This window comes from Simochromis diagramma, unplaced genomic scaffold (assembly GCF_900408965.1).
Source record: "Simochromis diagramma unplaced genomic scaffold, fSimDia1.1 OVJJ01000802.1, whole genome shotgun sequence".
Lineage (NCBI taxonomy): Eukaryota > Metazoa > Chordata > Actinopteri > Cichliformes > Cichlidae > Simochromis > Simochromis diagramma.
The window spans coordinates 18,028,024-18,044,823 of NW_024387492.1; the positions used below are offsets into that span (position 1 = coordinate 18,028,024).

General features: G+C 39.4%; 1 protein-coding gene and 1 long non-coding RNA gene across 2 annotated transcripts in view; both read left to right on the plus strand.

Annotated features, from left to right (window-relative positions):
* The window catches only part of LOC120725257 (exostosin-1), a 289,966-nt gene that overhangs the window by 105,921 nt on the left and 167,245 nt on the right, over positions 1-16,800 (plus strand). The window lies entirely within an intron of this gene.
* LOC120725284 lies at positions 7,595-14,813 on the plus strand. Its single transcript, XR_005694077.1, has 2 exons — positions 7,595-14,424; positions 14,468-14,813. It is a non-coding gene; the product is annotated as an uncharacterized LOC120725284 (long non-coding RNA).

The following is a 16,800-nucleotide window of genomic DNA, read 5'->3' on the forward strand; positions in this document are numbered from 1 at the left end:
TAAAGCTCATTTTGTCTATTTGATCAGTTGCTAATTCCACAAACATCACAAATAATACTGCCCACATCTATGTATTTAATCTTCAGAAATCTATATGAAAATCAATCAATTTATGTGTGAGAAAAATTTGACTTTCATCTATGGATAGTAAGAAAAATCACATTTCCAACAGGCCTTTGTTTATGAATAATGCCTTGTTGCTGTGTTTCTAAACACCCTGGATTCAGTAATGGATTCTGCCCATACAGAGCTGCTGGCAAGTGAAGCATGGAAGAACATTTGTGATACCTTTTTGTTGCTGGTGTTACCGCTGGCTTCAGCTGCAGAGGGGAAGCGGGGTCTCTCTCTCCCACAGCGAGTCCATGCCTGCTCTCTGAAAGGTTTGCCAGATTAGTGCGGCTGCCTGAATATTTCACTCTGGCTCTCCAGATTTTACCTAAGGGGCTGTTGCCACACCTTTGTCATGTTCTTAAACTGTAATGTAAAACCCAGTTTGGATTGGACTGGGTTTGCATGTACTACTGACCCCCCTCCCCAGCTGTCTGTATTTGCACGTGTGATGAGAAACTTTAACTATCTCAACTCTCTTTCTGTTTGGCCTAATTGAAGCTGTCTGAAAATCTTACAGTTTTCCTTAAATGGACTATTGATTTCAATTGGTAAATTGCTTGAGCATGTTCTCCTGCAGTCCTTTCAGTTTGGCATCACAACTGTACATCTGCTCACTGCAGCAAAATGCCAGATAATCTGGGGGGAAGCACAGGACAGAGAAAGATAAAATAATATTGGCCAAATGTGATGAGTGTGAATGTATTTTGTATATTACTGCTGCCTCCTCTAATCTTAAACAATGGATTTCATAAACCATGCCTTTGGAGAGAATACATTCAAAGAAAGAGACTACAATCGAAAAATGATGATACAAAATCAGATTGTATACCTTGGCTGTCGGCATCTATTGATTCAAAGTGCCCTTAAATGTTAGATTACTAATCTGTGTTTCTCATGGCAGGGCAAAAGACACTCATCCTGTTATCTGCAACATAATAACAAGCTTGATTTAAAGAGAAATAGATACACGTATGTACATTTACTATTTCTTCAACCTCTGCAAAATGTCTTGAAAAGGAGATTTTTGACCATATTTTGAATACCTAAATAAACCTAGTAACTATTTAACTGGAATTCCCCATCCATTTCTATGCTACTATTGCATGTCATTAACTTTGGGTGTTTCTTCCCTACTGCAGTTTATGTTTTGTGCTTGTGTTGTTTTTGCCCCTGTTTTCTTCTTTTCTTGTCTTTCTTTCTTCTGTTGGTTTTGTTGGTTTCTTCCTGTAAAACGTGCATGCTCATATAACAAATTTTTCAAACTGATATGCAGTTTGTTTGAAATCAGTTCTACCCTCCATATATAGCAAAAACTTTACATTTAAGGATATGACAAACCCCCTCTCCCCCCCAAAACCTATCTAGCTAGTTGCCAAAATAAAAATAAACCTAACATCGCTGCCACAAACATAAGTAGGAGATTATGTATGTCTCACAGTCTTCCCCTGATTATGCAGTTGTTTTCTACAGCTGCTGCGGGCATGTACCTTGAGATCCCAGCATGGGTGTGTTTCTAATGGATGCCGTTTGTGATCTGGTAGATGGTGTACTATTTTTAGAGAAGTAATTTAGGATTTTCAAAACTTAAGAGATTTTTGGCAAGATCTGACATCTTAACCTTGGAAAAGATAAGATTTCAATCCTTGGTGCACTCGAGCCTTATCCTATAAAGACAAAATCCTAAATGACATTCTTTAATGAGATAAGATGTTTGGATAAGCAGATGGAATGACTCTGATTGCAGATGTTTGAGACAACATACAGTGACTTGGATTTGGTCACAGTAACCTCTTCCAACAGCAACTGCTGTGTTATTCTGGGAAAAAATGAGCTTTTAGTCTTGTATTTTGATTATTACGATTAATGTTAACATCCTCAGGTTTTCTTTCTTTCTTTCTTTCTTTCTTTCTTTCTTTCTTTTTTTTTCTTTGGGACAGAACGAAGTAAACAAACTGTCCTAGGCCCTAGCACAAGGTTCAGCATTTGGACTTTGCACTTGGCCGATTTCCAGGGTTCACAATGACCATCTGGAGGTCCAGTTGGCTCTAAACAGACTAGAGGAGTCCAAACCACTCAACCAGACCTGTGTTACCTCACATGAGTACGCTCTAGCAGTCACACTGCCAGAGTGTCTTTTGGGTTTTAGCACACACAAAATAGCAATCATATAAATGACTTTATTCATAATAATGATGATGATGATGATAATAATAATAGTGATAATAGTGATAATAATAATGAGAAGAAGAAGAAATTTATGATTAACTATTGCTCATAATAATGCCACAATAAAGTATGGTCCAGAAGAACAAAAAAGTAATAAAACAGTACGTTATATAGTAATAAACAAATGCAACAATAACATACATACAAAATACATAACTTTTTGTGTATTTATTGGTATTAATTAGGTCCCATGGGTCTCATCCATAGTTCTTTGGGATCTGCGGTGACATGCCCACAGGCTCCACCGGCCGCTAGCTATGCCAGAGCGTACGCTGTGGTACCGGCCTGCTTCAAATCCACCTCCATCGTCCCGATACCCAAAAACTCCAACCCATCTTGCCTCAATGATTACCGCCCAGTAGCACTCACCCCCATCATCACTAAGTGCTTAGAGCAGCTGGTCCTAGCACACTTCAAATCCTGTCTCCCCCCCACCCTGGACCCCCACCAATTCGCATACCGCCAGAACAGGAGCACAGAGGATGCAGTCTCCATCGCACTGCACTCTGTCCTCTCACACCTGGACAACAACAACACCTACGCCAGAATGCTGTTTATAGACTTCAGTTCAGCATTCAATACAATCCACCCCTCACAACTCATCAGGAAACTGACAGACCTGGGCATCAGTTCTCTCATCTGCAAATGGTTACTGGACTTCCTGACCAACCGCCCCCAACATGTCCGGCTGGATAACCGCTGCTCATCTACAATCACGATGAACACCGGTGTACCACAAGGCTGTGTGATGAGCCCTTTCCTCTACTCCCTCTTCACCCACGACTGCAGACCTGCTGATGGTTCCAACACCATCATTAAGTTTGCAGATGACACCACGGTGATTGGCCTCATCAGTGACAACGATGAGGCCGCCTACAGGGAGGAGGTGGATCGTCTGGCTGAGTGGTGCGACAGAAACAACCTACTGCTTAACACCAAGAAGACCAAGGAGCTCATCGTGGACTACAGGAGGAATGCTGACCCACATCCACCCATCCACATTAAGGGGACGGCTGTGGAGCGTGTGAGCAGCTTCAAGTTCCTGGGAGTCCACATCTCCGAGGATCTCACCTGGACGACCAACTGCTCCAAGCTGGTCAAGAAGGCTCACCAGCGCCTCTTCTTCTTGAGGACTCTGAGGAAGAACCACCTGTCCTCAGACATCCTGGTGAACTTCTATCGCTGCACCATCGAGAGCATCCTGACCAACTGTATAACAGTCTGGTACGGGAACTGCTCTGCCTCGGACCGGAAGGCGTTGCAGAGGGTCGTGAAAACTGCCCAACGCATCGCCGGAGCACCACTTCCTGCCATAAAAGACATCTACAGGAAGCGGTGTCTGAAAAGGGCTGGGAAAATCATCAAAGACCCCAGGTCACCCATCACATGGACTCTTCACCCTCCTGCCCTCTGGGAGGCGCCACAGGAGCCTCCGGACTAAGACCACCAGGTACCGGAACAGCTTCTTCCCCACAGCTGTCAGACTCCTGAACTCTGCCTCCTGACATCTGACCCACGTTAAACTCATGGACTGAACATACACACACCCACAATGGACAACTGTACCCTCAAACACACAATAATAACATGGACTGAACCACCACTCACAACCACTAGCACTTTATATAGCCTCTGTAGAAACTATTTACACCCTCACTTATCTTAACTGCACTACTGTATAGCTCTGTGTAAATAATCATTCTGTACATTCGATAATCTTTAATCCTACAACTGTTTACAACTTGCATAGTTCCCATTTCTGTATAGCTGTATATCTCAGATTCTGTAAAGTTATTTATTTCATATTCTGTATCGTTTTTCATATTTATATCCTGTTCATAGCCTGTACATAGCTTGTACTCACTACAGCCTGTACATACTTATAGTTATAGAATATTCACAACATACTTCATACCGTGTACATTATAACATACCATAATAGACCCATTTCTGTAATATACTCACATATCTATATTATTGCTAATATATATTGTAATATATCTATATCACTAAAGCACTTCTGGATGGATGCAAACTGCATTTCGTTGCCCTGTACCTGTGCATGTGCAATGACAATAAAGTTGAATTCTATTCTATTCTATTCTACTGAGTCGCCGGCCCAGAAACCTGAGATCTGAGGGCTCTCCGCCCCCCAGAAGGGGCCCGACCGAGTCACGGGCGCCAGGCCCCGCCAAGCAGCCACCAAGAGTGAGCCAGTACACACCTGAGCACCCAGACACCGAGAATCACCGACACGTGAGGGCATCAGCCACTGGCAGGGAATGTGGTGGGGGGAGACAGGCCCCCACACCTGGAGGAAGCTGAGATGTTCCCAGAGAGGTGGTGGTGGTGGTGACCGAACCTGACACATAAAAATAGACAACTGACAACAGAAACGAACACTGTACACACACTCCCCAAACATACTCTAAACCCCCAGGTCCAGGCACCATCTCCCCCAGATGGGCAATCCACCCCCAGACCAAGGAGATGTTTTCCCTTTGCTCTGGCATGGAGACAAGCGCTTGACCTTACTGTAAACATTCACCTTTTATTCTCCAAACTGTAGTGGCACTTGAGCTCCATTTTTGGTTTGCATCAGAGTTTTCATGGTTTCATTAACACTTGGTATTTTTGCTAGTATTTGCAGACAAGTTGGCATCTTACATGCAAACTACTGGCAACCACAACAATCTACAAGTGACTCAAGTAGCTGCAATGAGGTTTTCCGTGCAATGTAGTGCAACACTTTGGGACCAGTTTCATCTAGCGACTACCAGCAACAACTCGCCAACCACTCTTCTCCTGTTTTTGCCAGCGGGTCACTGGCTGGTCTCTATGATCTTTAATCTCAGCAACTACACCAACTTTCATCAACCACTTACCAGCCAGTACTCATTTTCACTTGTGACTGGTGGTTGCCAGATGGTTGTCCAAAGTTTTCTGGCCTGTATGAGGCCTGACTTAGTTTACAGTTACAGGAAACTGGGTATTGGACTGCTCTACAACTAAAAGTAAGTCTTTCAGATCTCCATTTGTAAAATAGACAATATTCTCTTATTTTATCATATTTCTTGCTTTCTCCTGCTGGAATATTTAAATTTGTGTTTGTCTTTACAGGCAATGTTTTTCACTCGCAAGAAGCAGGTTACGTTGCTGTCTGTACATAGTCACCTCGAAGCATAAACATGCAGACATCTGTGCACATACTCCCACACTGCATATTTTTACCAAACAGGTTTGTCTTCACCTGTGAGACACACAATGTTGCTGTAAAACTCAGACGGTTGAGGCTGTGTGCTACTGGAACTGTTTGGTAAATGGGCCTAATTGATGAAAACACAGACATCAGCAATCAGTCATCTCTCACTGCATAATCTGATGTAATATGCAGCTGGAAAGGGTAGGCCTCTATTGAATTACATTGTCTATATGCTTGTCGTACACACGCACACACACACACACACGTAAATTCGTGACATTTAAATATCAGTTTAAGGTTAATGCATCCCCCCAGATGGATAAAATGCTTTTAACGTCATTCTGGCTGGCACATGGACCTCTTACCACATTTGCAATTATAGTTAGTTTAATAAAACAAGTGGTGTTCAAGTTACTGGCATAGAATTCAACAAGTAATTGTTTTTTGAGGGCTTTTTTCCCATGTAGTACCTGTTGTGTATTCTGTTTTTGTCCTCAAACAAATGAATGAAATCCTTATTCATGGATGCATTTTTTTGCTTGTTTATACTGAGTAGTGATGCCTACCCGTGTTCACCGGAATACATCAATTAACATTAAAATATGTCAAAGTACTCTCAGTAATCAGTATCTTCAGGCATGAGTTATTAATTGCCAAATAGGTTCATAAATACTTGGCACCAAGGCAGCTGAGAATCTCACCTTTTTGAGCATTAATATGGAACAATGGAAGATACAATTTCTTATAAAGAGACCTTTTATTTTTTTTTCTTTTCAGCAGAAAAATTTGTGTCAGTGGTGTTAACTTCAGTGGCAAATACAATAAAGCCTGACAGAGAAATTGTTTTCAGGAGTAACGAAGGAAATTGCAGCTAAGTGTGAAGAGACGGGCTGGGAAATAATTTGTGACATGGTGGATGATGTTTTGTGAGTTTTGGTATCAGTCTTGACAATGATGGATCCGTGTGCATGTTTTTATCAAACTCAATGCAGCAACACATTATTTATCCTCTTATTTTTTTTTGTTACACTGTGCTGTTTGATGTTTTACAGTTCACGTGCATATACACATACAACATATGCCTAAAGTTGTATTTAGAGGAAGATGGAAATGGAAGTGAAGCTTTGAGTAAATGATGAAATTAACATTTACAGCCACTTGCAGGATGTTAATAATCAGCCATAGGAGTCCATCAGAAATGGCTGTAAGTGCCCAATCGTCAGGAAACACTAGCTTGAAAACCTTTAACCCAGGTCCACTAGAATAGAATAGCCTTTATTGTCATTGTACAGAGTACAACGAAATTGGAGTGCCACTCCCTTGGTGCAAGATTCATTAATAAATATATAAATGTAAAATATAAAAAGTACAATAAAACAATCGCAAGTACTCAAACAATAGTAAGTACGATATATACAGGATAGCAGCATTAATATAATGACAGTATGAATAGCAGCATAATATAATGGCAGTGACGGTATGGTATAGCTAAGCAGGTTCAATTGTTTTTGTGCTTATTTACTACGGTGATAGCTCTGGGAAAGAAGCTGTCCCTGAATCTGTTTGTCCTGGTTTTATGTGACCTGTACCGTTGGCCTGACGGTAATAGTTCAAACAGTTGGTTGCTGGGGTGAGAGTGGTCCTTGATGATATTGCCAGCTCTGCTGAGGTACAGAGAGTTTGCAGTGACCTCCAGGCTGGGCAGAGAGCAGCCAGTGATCTTCTGGGCTGTGTTGATGACCCTCTGCAGTACTTTCCTGTCCGCAGCTGAGCACCCTGCATACCATGTTGTTATGCCGTACGTTAGGATGCTCTCTATGGTGGCTCTGTAAAATGTCACCAGCAGCCTCTCCTCCAGGTTGTTCCTCCTGAGCACTCTCAGAAAGTGGAGACGCTGCTGGGCCTTTTTTACCACCGCCGTGGTATTTGCAGTCCAGGAGAGATCATCAGAGATCTGCACGCCCAGAAACCTCATGGAGTGTACCCTCTCCACACGGTTCCCGTGAATGTAAAGTGGGGCCGGGTCTGCTCTGCCCTTCCTGAAGTCAAAGATAAGTTCTTTAGTTTTCGTGGTGTTCAGTTGGAGGTTGTTAACTGAACACCACTCAGTCAGTCTGTTGACCTCATCTCATCCCTTGAGATGAGTCCAACCACTGTAAACAAGGGAAGATAAACAAGGGAAGATTGGTTTTTTTTTATTTAGTACTACAACCTTCTTCAGCGATCTGACTTCCATGTAGATACATGAAAATGGCAACACTAAAGCAGGTATGACTGACAGTATAACTTCATGACTGGTGTTGTGTTTGTGTCCATTTGCGTAGGTTTTTGCTTACTCAGAGGCGTCTGCAACCTACACAAACGTACCAGGGTGCAATACTTCAAAGAACCAACAGCACATAGCTTGATGTGGATAATGCACAGATTAAATACTGACTGGCTGAATCAGAATCATTGTTTTTTTTGCTAAGTTTGCAAACAAACAAACAAGGAATTTGTTGTAGTATCTTGGTGCAAAAAAAAAAAACGCGGTACACAAATAGAACATGTTGTTTTTACAAACTATATAAAATACACATCTCTATATGAAAAATAAATACACACAAAGAGGAATACTTACTGTAAATGCCTACAGATCTAGACATAGAATACAATATACGAGTGGGCCACATTATTAAAAATCATTAAAGATAAAAAATTAACATGAAAATCATCAGATTACAGCTAGAGTGGACATTTCATTGTTTCTAATTGCTGAAGTTCAGCTCTGTGTGTATTATACATTGACACACCACCATAGCTGGCTATGGGACCAACAGTGCAAGCAAGAGTTCCCCACAGACCAGTTGACTGGGACACTTCCCCCTACTGACAGTAACATGTAGACAACAGGCCATAAGGCTGTGTTTAGTTGTGACTCTGCCTCATCTAACACGATGCTCGATTTATGTTAAGCAGTCTTTGAAGGTTTGCTCATTGTATTTTTAGAAGCCATGACATGTCTGAAAGTCCACTTTTTATTGGTATGGAAGCAAAAGAATCAATACCATGTTTATGTTTTTTATTGATTTCCTGTACTCTGTGCAGCAAATATGCGACTCTTTCCTATTCCATGCCATAATAAAAGATATACTGTAAATATGAACCCAAGTCTGCTAAATGCATTTAATATAAAAAAAGACACTTGGGCTGTTGACAGTTTTGTAAACAGCAGCTTGTTTTGGGGTTTGTTTGATAGTTTTATAAGATTTATTCCTGTGGGGACAGCCCATAAAAATTCTGTCACCCATTTAAAAGGCTACTTTAACCATTCTCTGGCTCAGACAGTCTTTTTTCCTCTAGTGGACCAAGCTTATGTGACAAAACTGTCATGTTTCAAATGCCAATAAATAAATAAATATTAATAATCTTGAATTCTCTGTGCTGAAAATAATCTTATAAAATGTTTGTTGCACTTTCTTGCATTCATATATTAAATAAAACCTACATGTTTCTTGATGTATCTGTAACAAAGTTCATGTATAATGTATTCCCAAACCTCATGCGCAGGTTGTCATTGGAACTAAGTGCTTAATTGTAAGTATAACCCTAAAACTAAAAAATACCTGGCTGATCTGTGTTAACAAGCATTAAAAACGTATATCTGATTAAATTTATTAATATTAAATTAATTACATTAATTTATGCTTCTTCAGTTTGTTTTTTTGGTTTTCTTTGACAGAAAACAGTGAGTTGCATGAGTGAAGCCATGCAACTCACTGTCCCCAAGGATACTTTTAATTGAGTATTCTAGCATTATAATAAAGACCAATTACCGTTTTGCAATGATCATTCTTCACATTTTAAATCTGTTAAAAATTGGATTATTGAACTAAGGCTTGACTTGTAACAGACGATACTGCAAATCAAATCACAACTGCGTGATGTTTGGAAAATTGCAGTTATTTCCCTGTGTTGATCAGAACAAATGAGAAAAAAACATGACTGCTAAACACAACAGAGATCTATGTTCATGTTTTAAGTTACATTCAAAACCGAGGGAAAAATCAGAACTAAGGTGATCATATTCTGTTTGCACCGTTAACCACTCTGTCCTAACTCTGCCTTCCATATATTATTAAATAATCTGCAGATTTAATTGCTGTTGTCTCATCCACCATTTTGACAGGCAAAAACACCATCTGCTCCTCAGTAATCCCTTGAAACGCGCACACATGCACCCCGCTGTGCTGTGGTAAAGTTAGTAGTGACACCTGACAGAACTCCCACAGTGCACTCACTCCTGCTGGAACAAGTATAATCAAAGTTAATTCATGCTAGAATTACAGCGAAAAACACACATGAACCCTGACACGTTGTCGTTTTTTCTGTGGGAAATCCACCAGTGCACACAAAGATAGGGGTTGAGCATGCAAACTGTGATTGCTTATGCTTAATATGAGTGTGTGTTCATTTGTAAAAATGTTAGATCAGATGTCATGAGCACCAAAGATTATGAGCTGCCAGAAATACTAGGCTATTAAAAATAAATATTGCTTTGCTGTTATCCTGCTGATTTTTTGTTTTGATGCACTCAGATAAATTTTCTTATCTGCAGCAGGACGAGACGTCAGCTCTGATTTTCTGATTATTTTTATAATTTTCAATTACATTATTAATGATTCAGTTACATCAGATTTATACAAACGGGGATGTCATAATAACAAATATTTTGTACTTGCTTCCAATACCACTCCATTTACAAAATTACCCATTTTCTGAGACAAAGAAACCTTGAGTTTTGTGAAGGTTGCGTGTGAATCAGTGTGCGTGTGTGTGGTGACTGTCTTGTTGGAAATTTTGGCATCAACTTAGTACCAAGGTAGGTTCAAGGAGAGACTTCTTGAACATACTAAAGCTTCATCGTTAGACTTTTTTTAAAAATGCATGCAGTCCCATACAGTTATGCATGTGCTGTCAGTGCCAGCTACTTCAATTAGGAATTCACATCTACTTTAATTATCACTTTGAGCAAAGACAAGGTAGAAACTGAAAGTCTACTAACTAATTCATCCGTGGTGTTTGTGTTGACAACACATCAGCTTTATATCAGTAGACAGCTAGTGTTAGCTAACTATAACAGAGAAACTAAATGAAGAAAGATAAAGAAGTAAGAAAATTCTCTCTGGGGTTCATCGCTACAAGAGGCGGCATTCACATCAAAAATAGTCATTTAATCCAACGGACACTGATCAATTCAACCACAGTTGTTGCATCTGCGTTTTGTTCTAAACAAGTTGGCTTTCCCTTTCCTGTCCTTGACTGACTGCAACATTAGATTTCGAACTAATGGACTCTTCAGTGATGAATGTAGAAGTGGCACAGAGATGATAAAGCATCCCTCCTAAAGCTTCATCATGCACTTTCGCTAAGCTTCATATCGCAAAAAATGAAAACAAAGCAAAAATGCCCAAAGAAATCCTCAAACAATGGATTGCCACTAGCATTTCTTTATGAAGATAATAAGTTGGCAGGGATAGTTTTAAAACATCGCATTGTGTCGAGAGATCTTGCAGTTTTCCAAACACTTGGCAAAGCCAAATTCACAATCATTGTCACTTAAATAAATCTGTTTTCTTAGGTCCACAACCTCAAAGACTGTGGCACAGTGGGATCACTTTCAGAATGACTGCTATCACTGCACATTCAGAGCTGCCAGCCAGATTTGCAAATATGAGATAGGAGGCCCTGCCAAAGATATATCTCTTCCAGTTTTCTGAGACTTAAATCATTCAGAGGCACTGCCTGAAAAGGTATTCAATTATTGTTTAATGACAAAGTCAGCTTTTATTAGATTATTCTTAAGCTCTGTGGTTCTCGATCTGGTGATGAAGGGAGGTTATTTGGGTACACAGCAGACAGTTGGGACATAATTTGCATATATTGATGGATATAAACACACTCCAGAGCAGTGGGGTGGAGGAGCAGTTTTGTGTTGTTGGATTTTTGTGCAGCAGAAAAATACTGAGAGGGGAATAAATGTTCAGTGAAGCCACTTCAAGTCTGACATTGTCACTTTAGGAATGTGTCTAAGGTTAACGGCAGTAATTTTATATTTCACCAATATCATACTACATGCTTTATTTATTTATTCATATATGTGTTCTACTGTTGTCATCTGAGATCATTTCAAACATCTATTGGTAGTGAGAAGCAGTGATCTGAAGTAGAAATATGCAATCCCAGCACAGGAAAGTCAGTGGTTCAAATTATTTCCAGATAAGCTTAGTTCAGAACTTGGTTACTTCCTGCACATTTTTTGCAATATCTGTGTCCATTCATGCAAGACATTTAATCCCTACCTCAAGTAAGCTGTTCATTGGCCAGTGGCTTAAAGCTGTTCGCACTGTCCAGCTTACAGATACGACAACCTCTCTGCACAAATCTCTTGCTTTCTGTTACTCTAAGTGTGACGATAAAAAAAAAAAAAAAAAATCTTGTTGCTCATTCCAGTGTTAAGAGTTTCAAATGGATCCATCTTCCTTTCTTGAAGGTTTTAGAGATTGCACAGCAGTATTTAATAATAATAATGATGCTTTTTGCAAATGCTCAGAGATGATTCAGATCCCATAGGGGAGCCTGTTCCAGAGAGTGGGACAGCTTCATTTTAGGTATGGTTAGGGGGTAAAAAAATAGGCCCTCGTCTACACAGAGTCCAGTTCAGTCCATTTGTCTTGTCTGCAGTGGTATTACTGAAGCTGGTAGCCTGATACACCAGTGATGCAAACATTGTCAGAGAAGTGGTTGAGGAGGATGGAATGAGGAGCTGTCAGAAGGTGGTGTCCAGGAGAATGAGGATGCTAACATCCCTGAAACTGTAGCAATGAGGAAAATTTGTGATTTGTGGTAGTTTTACCTGACAGTTAAACTGTTTCAATTCTTTGCTTAACTGAAGATTTCTTTGGGTGGGCAGTCTTTTGTGCCTAAATCACTACTTTCAATTGAAAACTTGAAATACAGCCATATTTAAAATGGGCCAAATATTGCCTCCAAACAGAGCTCCGATTATCAAAAAAAAAGAAAAAAAAGAATCCTGATTCATCAGAAAAAATAACATCAGCAAAACATTTTTTTAATATCAAGAAGTAGATGTAAATGTTGTCAATGCCATAAATGTATTTAAATTTGATGACTGACTCAAAATGACATGGCTGATAGGGTCTTTCACTGCAGCTACACTGAAACACGGTCTGCATATACTATAATGGATGTAGCGACCAAGACATCACCTTAAGTACAGTGAAGTCTTCTGTTAACACTCAAGCAAGTGTTTTCACTGTTTTCTCTTTTTTTGCAGTCTCAGCTAACAAGTGAAGGGTGCGTCTGACTTGAGAAACCAAGAAGCTGCACATTACTCTGCTTTATTGTCCCTTTGGACACTAATGGGGCCATGATGCTTACAAACTAAGCAATGTGTTCTATTTAATACAATTTGAAACTAGAGATTGAGACCATAAACTCATCAGAAAAGTATTTATTTAGGTCAAAGCTCAAGTTAGCTGGAGACTATTTACTCATAGACTTCTACAATGCGGTAAGATCAAGAATTGACCCCAGGGGAAACACCCTGTGAAAAAGGGGGCTGGGAATGAGGAGATTTCTTCCATTACAACAGATGAGGAAAAATAGAATATATGGCAGAGCTTGTGTTGGATTGCACGTATGTTCCTAATCAAGTGCTCAGTGGGTGTGAATGCACATGAACAGTGGGTACACTCTCAGTTTCACAGTAATGACTAAACAGCAGCTGCTGCTGTCTGTTTTAAATGGAACTGGTGAAGGTTGCATGTCCCCTCAGGTTAGTTTTGCTTCATTTCTCCATTTTCTTTGTCCTTGCAACCTCCAAGCCTTTTTATTTCTGTCACTCAGGTGTCTTTGGGGTCACAATTACTCAATCACTTATTGACTTCCACGCTGACAGCATCCACTGTGTTATAGCTGCTGAAAAATCAGCAGAAGAGATTCATTGCACAGTCCCACTGCTGCTCCTGTTTATTGAGGTATATTTGCTGTATTATCCTGGCTGTCTTGTTTATTTCTCTCTTGTCATTGATAGTATGCCCTCTCAGATTATGAGCTGATTGATGTCTATGTCCCCTCCAGCATGTTCACCTTCCTTGCACTCTTAAATCTAATGCGTCTGTGCATGTCTAGAGGACATTATAGAACTGATACATATAATTGTTGGCAGGCGTGATGGATCAGAACCGTTGTCGTTTTCTTCACAAAGATATCATGCCAACCAAAACTACAGTTTTGGATTCACTGCCATTACCCAAATATTCATTTTTTATAACATATAATAGATTATCCAGAATATTTTTAAGATTTTGAAATGTAAAATAAATACTCTGTGAACAGGCAGTTTGATGGCCATTACTTTGATGGATGTGCATGCAGGAAAATGTATGACTGCATCAACACTCTTTACTTCCATCATAATGGTGGTGGAAGTTGTAACTTTATGAAAAATAAGTTGATATTTATTCTTCTTTTTTCCGTTGTAGTGTTATTGTACTAATGTTGAGTGATTTTGTCTTTTCTATATATGACAAAAAGTTTAGTCAAAAATTCTTCTCAGTAGGTGAACTGATTAATAACTTTTAGCCCTTTGTTCTTGCTTTTATGGGCTCATCTGGTTGAACATGTGAGCTCATGCAATGGTGAGGCGTCCATCCACAGGATCCATATTCAGGCATCTATCATCAAATCATCATTTAGAATTGTTACTTCTCCTAGAGGATTGGTCCAATTTATGTGAAAAATGCACAAAACAACAACATTAACATTACAACATTAATAGTCTGGTTTTTAACTCTTTCCCCCTTGGACTCCTGCTAACTTTTGTTTGACTTTTCTGAAATATGTGGTTTCTGTCATATTTCAAAGCAGCTTCCAGAACAGCTTCTGCCTGTGTCTGTACAGATTTTATTCTACCTGGAACAGGTTACCACACATTAAACAGATAAAAATAGAGGTTCTTTCACAGATTCACGTCTTTGTGTCTTTAGTGTTGTACTTATGGATACTTCTATGCGTGTTTAATGTTTATGTAAGTTTTGAAATATGGACATCAGGAAATCTGGTTGTGTTTTAAGAGATATTTACTGTAATAGGGATTCTAAAAAATCAGGGGGAAAAAAAAACCCAAAACAACCAACCAGACAAAAAACCTCACACAATTACTTGTTTTTTCTCACAGGTTTAAGAAAAATAGTGGTTTATAAGGTAACATTAAAAAAAAGAATAAATTGATAGCTGTGCAAAAGAAGAACAACATAAACTTGGAATTAAAGCTATACAGAAATATATGTTTTTAATAATGACTGCAATAAAATTACCACGTCATCCTCTACACCAGTGGTTCCCAGACTTTTTTTGTTTTACAAGAAAAATGTTCCCCCCACCCCCCCGTGCGCGCACGCACTAACACATCCTCCAACCACACACGCCGATATTTTGCTCCATTGTGTTTATTTCACACCTCAAACATTTAGTAAACAATTAAGCAAATACAAGTAATCTGCAATAAATTACAGGTAGTAATAAAATAAACTACTTACTCTTTTACGCTACGTCCACACCTACACGGGTATTTTTGAAAACGCAGCTGTTTCGTCCACAGGTAAACGGCGTTTGGAATCACCGAAAACGGAGATTTTTTAAAACTCCTTTTTTGCGTTTACTCAATATTCAACATTCAACATTGCTATCAATACATTTTTCAAAAAATGCCTCTCTGTGCAAAATGGGTTTAAAAACATAAACAACTGTAGGATACTGTTTGTCCGGGTGAACAAATCGTGGCAGGATCAGCCTGATATTATTTTTTTATCCCGCTGTAACTTTACTGTATAAAGAGCTAACATCTCCAAAATGTCAGAAGTAGTTAGTTATTATAACAAGTGTTTGTGAACTAAAAATCAAGAACGTGGAATATAGTTTGTCCATGATTTGAAGAGCCCAGCGCTGCTCCCAACGAAGGGAAAACCAATTCTGCAGGGGAGACCTACCTTGGCACTTGTGCAGGTGAAACCAAAGGGAAGACATGCTTCACCATATTTTCTAGTCTTTGGCTTAGAATGGAGTTGGTTTGGAAACATATTCAGCAATGCTTCATCTCCTGCTTTGCGTTTCTGTGGGCGCCCAGTGCTAGCAGTGTCCAAGCGTTTTGTTTTTTTTCCTTTTCATACCGCCGCCCCCCCCGCCATAACTCTGCGCCCCCCCTAGGGGGACTTTGGGAAGGTCTGCTCTACACTATACACACACATGGATAGATGGATCTATGAACACACACACACATCTTCAGTTTTACCTAATTGGAAAGGATTTCAGAGGAGTGAAACTACAGTATTTGAAGTTTGCTGGCAAACATGAGTAATTAATACTTCATGTTGCACAGGCTGCAGAGCTGACCTGTGCAGCTCTGTGATGAAAGAGTGTGGAGCTGCACTAATGATTGATTACACTACCAGACAGATTAATAGAGCTGTTATTTCCAAACTATAGCCACAGAATTAGGCCACTGATTTACATGTTGCTTAAAAGGGTAACAGTAAACATCAGCTAATGCACCTAGGTCCCTTGTGGGTTTATGATGTAATATATATATATATATATATATATATATATATATTAGTCTAGCCTCAGTCGTGTAAAGTAATTTAACTCTCTTCAGGCTTCAGATTATAATATATGGGAGATGGAAAACCATCAAATATACATTTGATTGAGGAGTCTTTTTGCAGTTTAAATCAGATTACATGCCTCTCCGCTGTCTGTGCTGTGAGGGGTTTTGCAGGATAATTGATGACTTGTTGACTTGTTAGTTAAAACATAAAGTCATCTGTTCTATATTCTGTTGTACTGATTGTGATGTGCTTTAATGCACCACAACAGGCACACCAGATGTTGTCTTTGTTAATGATGACTGGAGAGGAGTGGTTGCTTTGGACACATCATTTGCTTTGAATGTAAATTTTGGATGGCCAGTTTTTGTTATGTTAGGTACAAGACCGAATGCACAATGTCATCAGCATTTTTCACTTGAAGTTTTTTTATATACATGTGTGTAACATATATGTTTGGTGTGTCCCCTGCCTCTTTCTTGTTTTTTAAAATGTACAAACCAAAACAAACTATTTATTTATAGGCTTATTAAGTTATTCATCAAGTTAAGTATCAGGTGCAGTCTGAAGAGTCTGCCGTCATTTATTGCCATG